Source organism: Danio rerio, chromosome 17, assembly GCF_052040795.2.
Source record: "Danio rerio strain M-AB ecotype USA chromosome 17, GRCz13ab, whole genome shotgun sequence".
NCBI classification, from domain to species: domain Eukaryota; kingdom Metazoa; phylum Chordata; class Actinopteri; order Cypriniformes; family Danionidae; genus Danio; species Danio rerio.
Genome location: NC_141037.1, coordinates 24,790,887 through 24,797,500, shown reverse-complemented (window position 1 = coordinate 24,797,500; position 6,614 = coordinate 24,790,887).

Genomic DNA, 6,614 nt, shown 5'->3' with positions numbered 1-6,614 from the left:
GATTATCAATCGTCATCAATGTGCTCAAGAAAAAGTTACAAGTTTGCAATAAATTACAGCGATTTTAACGTCTTTATTACAGCCGCGAGTCAGTACAATTATAAAACAGGACTGCTTCAGTCCTGGTTTGTGGATGTTAAATGAGATTTGTTTTGTACATTCATTCATTCATTTTCTTGTTGGCTTAGTCCCTTTATTAAAACGGGGTTGCCACAGCGGAATGAACCGCCAATTTATCCAGCAAGTTTTTTACGCAGCGGATGCCCTTCTAGCCGCAACCTATCTCTGGGAAACATCCACACACACACTCATACAGTACAGGCAATTTAGTCTACCCAATTCACCTGTACCACATGTCTTTGGACTGTGGGGAAAACCGGAGCACCCGGAGGAAACCAACGGAAAGGCAGGGAGAACATGCAAACTCCACACAGAAACGCTGGTGAGCCGAGGTTCGAACCAGCGACCATCTTGCTGTGAGGCGACAGCACTACCTACTGCGCCACTGCCTTGTCTGTTTTGTACATTAACATGGATATCTATACAGCATTGTATATTAACATGTATCCTGTCACATTTGCTGTGCAAAAACAGTGCAATGTTAAACGTGCACGCTGTGTGTGTTTGTAAAGACATAGTGTGTGACTCATCATTGCAACTCCACAACAAATATATCAAATAATCATTGGTAAAGTTCTTACTGTAGTATTTTTCAAAAAACGTTACATGAGATCTGCCTTCTTCTTGTCTGTCACTGTGCTGTTTATCTGACACTGCCCAGGCAGAGATTGAGGCACCCTTTTACAGGCATGTGGGAACAGTGGGGGAAAACTAGCGATAAAGGCACAGGCAACAAAAACAGCTACAGTGTATGCAGAGCAGACAATTCCAATATTCTGAAAGGTATAATAAATAATCTGGGGTGTTTTGAGCTAAAACTTTACAGACATATTCTGGAGACAAAAGACTTATCTTAAAAAAGGGGTAAAGTATGTGCCCTTTAAAGTAATTAATGAATTTTAATACCCTAAAATAAAAAAATAAAAAAAAAACAAGTAATATTTTCTTAGAACACAATGTTTGGTAATTTAGGAAAACAATAATTAAGACATTCACACAATTAATCTTTTTAAAAACGTACATTTTTTTTAAACATTACTTAACTTTTAAAGCAAATGGTAACAAGAAGTATTATATTTTATTTGATGCTGACAAAGTCAATTTATATTGAGATTAAAATTTTATAATGTAGATCAAAAAGTATCCATTATAAATCTCCACAATTTGAACATGTACATTTTTTTCTTCGCAAAAGTAGCAGAGAGTATACACAAATTTACATTTGTGTTCAGATTCTAAACATAAAAAATATAGTAGATCCATGCAGTCATTTAGTAAAATGTGAATTACAATGTAAAATAAATTACACACAATAATTTATTCATTCATTTTCTTTCAGCTTAGTCTCTCAGAGGTCGCCACAGCGGAATGAACCGCCAACTATTCCAGCATATGTTTTATGCAGTGGATGCCCTTCCAGGTCCAACACATTACTGGAAAACATCCATACACACTCATTCACCCATTCATACACTACAGCAAATTTAGTTTATTCAGCTCACTTATGCAGTAGCACATGTCTTTGGACTTGTAGGTAAAACCAGAGCACCTGCAGGAAACTCACACCAACACAGGGAGAACATGCAAAGTCCACAATGAAATGCCAATTGGCCCAGCAAGGGCTTGAATCAGCGACCTTATTGTCCTGTTGTGTGGTGACAGTGCTAACCACTAAGTCACTTTGCCACCTACAGCGAAAAAATGTTTCTGTTTAATGGCTTCTCTTTCCCTGTTTTCCAGTAAATTAGTATTCAGTGGTGCGCTTGTAAACCTCACACACATCTGCTAGATAATACTTGAGAGGAATGTAAGCACAGTTCTTAAAATTGACTGCATAATATGATGTATAATACACTGTTTAAATGCATCCACTACCTCTGTGGTGTGAGCAATGTTTGCACAATCCAGAGAAGTGCATATTAAGTTCAATTGACCATTTGTGATGGGTCACTCAATCCTATTTGTAAAAATTTCACACATTTTTCCTCTTTGTTTTCAAGTACAGCACAGAAAACTCAAGCATTGTATGTACAATGCATGGTGGAATAGGAAGAAGCCCAATGTTTACTGTGAAAAATGTTGGTTCCACACCAGTCCTTCATGTTGACCCAACCCAAATCAATAAAGTTAACTTATCTTAGCAACAATTTTTTTAATTTTTAAAAGATGTCTAGACATCTAAACATAGTCGTCTTGGCTAAAACAAGGCTAAATTTGGTCTGTCAGTAAAAATCTCATAGACGTCTAAGAAAAGACCAAAACTAGGCTAGTCATCAAATAAACAGAAATGAATGACTACACATATAAAGTCTGTCTAATTTGAAGACTAGTCTATTTTGGGCTATTGTTATACATCTAGATTTTCACTGACAACTCAAAATTAACCTTGTTTTAGTCAAGACATCTATTTATAGACATCTATTGGATATCTATTAAACATGAAGTTGCTCGGTGGTTATTTTTAACTCTCATATTCTCAACAGAAAAATCAATCCAGAATCTACAAGACTCTCGAAGCACCTGTTTGGAAATGAGAGGCTGTATTGACACCTGCCCGTTTACATGTGATCTGGGCACTCAGTGGGAAGGGCAATGTTTAGATAAAAAGCCCATGTCAGTCTCAGGATGCACTATGAGTGTTTAAGTCTCTGAGATCAGTTCCCCTCTGTGAGGTTGATTACAGAGGGCTATGCTCCCAACAGCTATCCCATAATCTCACAGCATGAACACAGGATTCGCACACATACGCACACACACTCATATGAGAGATACAAATCACAAGCATATGACTATAGTGCATGTGCATTTGAAAGTAAAATTATTAGCCTGTGAATTTTTGACATTGTATTAATTATTTCCCAAGTGCTTTAAAAAAAGATTTTTAACAACACATATTAAAACAGTGATTCTAATAACAAATTTATTTTGTCTTTCCTATGATGACAGTACATAATATTTTACTACAACCCCCAATCAGAAAAAGTTGTGACAGTATGGAAAACGCAAATACATAAAGAAAGTAATGCTTTCCAAATTTACTTTGACTTGTATTTCATTGCAGACAATATGAACACAAAAACTTCATGTTCTCTGGTCAGCTTCATTTTATTTGTAAATATACATCCTTTTCTCTCGATCAGACCTACAACCCATTCCAAAAAAGTTGGTACAGGTAAAATGGGCTAGTAATCAGGTAAATTGGTTAAATAATGATGTGATTTGAAACAGGTGATGTCAGCTGATTGTAATTATGATGTGCTACAAAAGCAGCATCCAAGAAAGGTCTAGTTCTTTAGGAGCAAAGATGGGCTGAGGATCGCCAGTTGCCAACAAATACTTGACAAAATGATTGAAATATTTAAAAACAATGTTCCTCAGAAAAGATAGGAAGACATTTGGATATTTCAGCTTCATATGTAAAGCACAAAAGCGCAAGCCTAAGTTGAACTACTCTGATCTCCGCTTCTTCAGCAGCACTGCATCAAGAATCATTATTCATCTATAAGCGATATCACCACATAGGCTCAGGGCTACTTTGACAAATCTTTGTCAAGTTGCACAAAACGGATGTTACATCCACAAATGCTAGTTAAAACTGTACTGTGCCAATAGGAAGCCCTATGTTAACAGTGTCCAGAAGCGCCATCAACTTCTCTGGGCTCTGAGGCATCTGGGATGGACCATCACACAGTGGAAATGTGTACTGTGGTCAGATTAGTCAGTTTTTCAGTTATTTTTGGGAGAAATGGAGAAAGTGTGCTCCAAACCAAAGAAGAAAAGGATCATCCAGGCTGTTGCCAGCAACAAGTCCAAAATCTAGGGTCTGTCGTAGTATGGGGTTGTGTCAGTGCCCTTGACAAAGGTAACTTACACTTCTGTAATGGCACCATTAATGCTGAAATGTACATTTTGGAGCACAATTTGATGCCTTCTTTTTGGGAAATACCCTAGTATATTTCAACAAGACAATGAAAAACAACATTCTGCACACATTACAAAGTCTTGGCTTTAGAGGAAGAGGATACAGGTACTTGACTGGGCTGCCTGCAGTCCTGAACTGTCTCTAATATAGAATGTGTGGTGCATTTTGAAGTGCAAAATGTGACAACTAAGATTTCAACAGGTTTTCTATAGGCACTACACTCACCGTAACTACCTACACTCACTTTATTAGGTACACCTGTCCAACTGCTCATTAGCGCAATTTCTAATCAGCCAATCACATGGCAGCAACTCAATGAATTTAGGCAAGGAGACATCTTCAAGACGATCTGCAGCAGTTCAAAATGAGCATCAGAATGGGGAAGAAAGGTGATTTAAGCATGGTTGTTGGTGCCAGACGTACTGGTCTGAGTATTTTAGAAACTGCTGATCTATTGAGATTTTCACGCACAACCATCAGGGTTTACAGAGAATGGTTTGAAAAAGAGCAAATATACAGTCAATGCAGTTCTGTGGGCACAAATGTCTTGTTGATACCAGAGGTCAGTGAAGAATGGCCAGAAGATTGGAAAAACATTGCCTGGTCTGATGAGTCTTGATTTCTGCTGCGACATTCATATAGTAGGGTCAGAATTTGGCATCAGCAACATGAAACCATGGATCCATCCTGCCTTGTATCAGCGGTTCATGCTAATGGTGTAATGGTGTGGGGGATATTTTCTTAGCACACTTTGGGCCCATTACTACCAAATGAGCATCGGGTCAACGTCACTTTTATTGCTGACCATGTCCATCCCTTTATGACCAAAGAGTACCCATCTTGTGATGGTTATTTCCAGCAAGATAATGCGCCGAGTCATAAAGCGTGAATCATCTCAGACTGGTTTCGTGAACATGACAATGAGTTCACTGTACTCAAATGGCCTCTGCAGTCAGCAGATCTCAATCCAATAGAGCACCTTTGTTTTTTCTGTTTGTTTGGAATGACCCCCCCCCCCCCCCCCCCAGCAAAGACCAAGACCCTCTTTTTCCTGTATATTAATTTGCAAAGATTAATAATGAACCTTAAGAATCCTAATGTGCACTAACAAAGTGAATATTGTCAAATTAGTTTTAATGAGGACTTTTTCTCAGAATTTGTAACCTTAACCATGAGCATTAATGAAGGTGTTGCCTGCCTTAGCAAATTAACATTAACCAATTTACAGCACGCAGACTGTGAGTCTCATTATCGCATCATCTTGTGTCTGGTATGTTGAAAAGATTATCGATGGCAAACAGCAGTGTGCGTGGGGGATCCAGGTGGAGAACAAACAGAAACAGGAGGAGGCTAGAGAAGAAGTGTATTTATATCTAATGCTTAAATCAAATGATGGCGGGGTTATTTTTACAACACTGGAAGCCTTTTCTGAATCATCATATTTTTATTTAGGGAATGCAGGCTAAAATTTCTAAGTAATGCTTTTAAAACTGAACGTTGCAACAATGTTTTATTGTTTATTTAGCATATGTAATTAACTAATTGCTAGTAAATTGAACAATTATTACAAAGAAAAAGGCATGTTGTACCTGTAGGTAATAATCAGTTTAACAGCATTCATTGATTGATTTTAATTCGGCTTAGTCTCTGATTTGTCAGGGTTTACCACAGCAGAATGAAGGGCCAACTTATCCAGCATTTGTTTTATACAGTGGATGCCCTTCCAGCTAAAACCCAGTAAAACACCCATACACTCTCGCATTCAAACACCACTATGGCCAATTCAGTTAATTCAATTCACATTATATAGCGCTTGTCTTTGGACTGTAGGGGACACCGGAGCACCCGGAGGAAACCCACTCAAAACTCCACACAGAAATGCCAACTGGCCCAGCCGGGACTTGGACCAGCAATCTTTTTTGCTGTGAGGTGACAGTGCTAACCACTGAGTCATCGTGCCACCCAGTTTCACAAGATTGAAAATATATTTTTCCCAGTGTATCAAATCAGACACAAGCCCATATTATTCAGATGCACCTAACCAGTATACTGAGTACATTAATTTCCTATGTACTCCCCAAGGAAATCTGAAATCCTTTTATGAGCATGTGTGTGTGTGTTCCAAAAGACATATTTTATCTGTCCTGGTTAAATGTCGCAGATCGGATTGTAACATCTTTAATAAATCACATTAGAGGATCCGCATCTGAGAAACAGATACACAAACAGCACTGCAAGAACTCTCTTTCAAATTCAATCAGACCTCGTAGCCTGGAGTACATCTTTCTCACTGATTTGATGGTGCAAAACAAATGAATTACACACATACACATGCACACACACAGTCCACTACATAAATGTGAAATAACACCATATCTGTTATTGTGAGAACACAGACAGAAAAGTACATGCAAAAGCTGTCCGGTGAAATAAGATATTAGAGAGCTCAACAATATATGTCCAGTCAGTCCAACAGTCATGCCCACAAAAAAAAGAGAGCGATAGATAAAAAAAAAAAGTGCACGATAATAAAAAGTCAAACATATTAGGTGTCTGCATCAAACAAATTTTA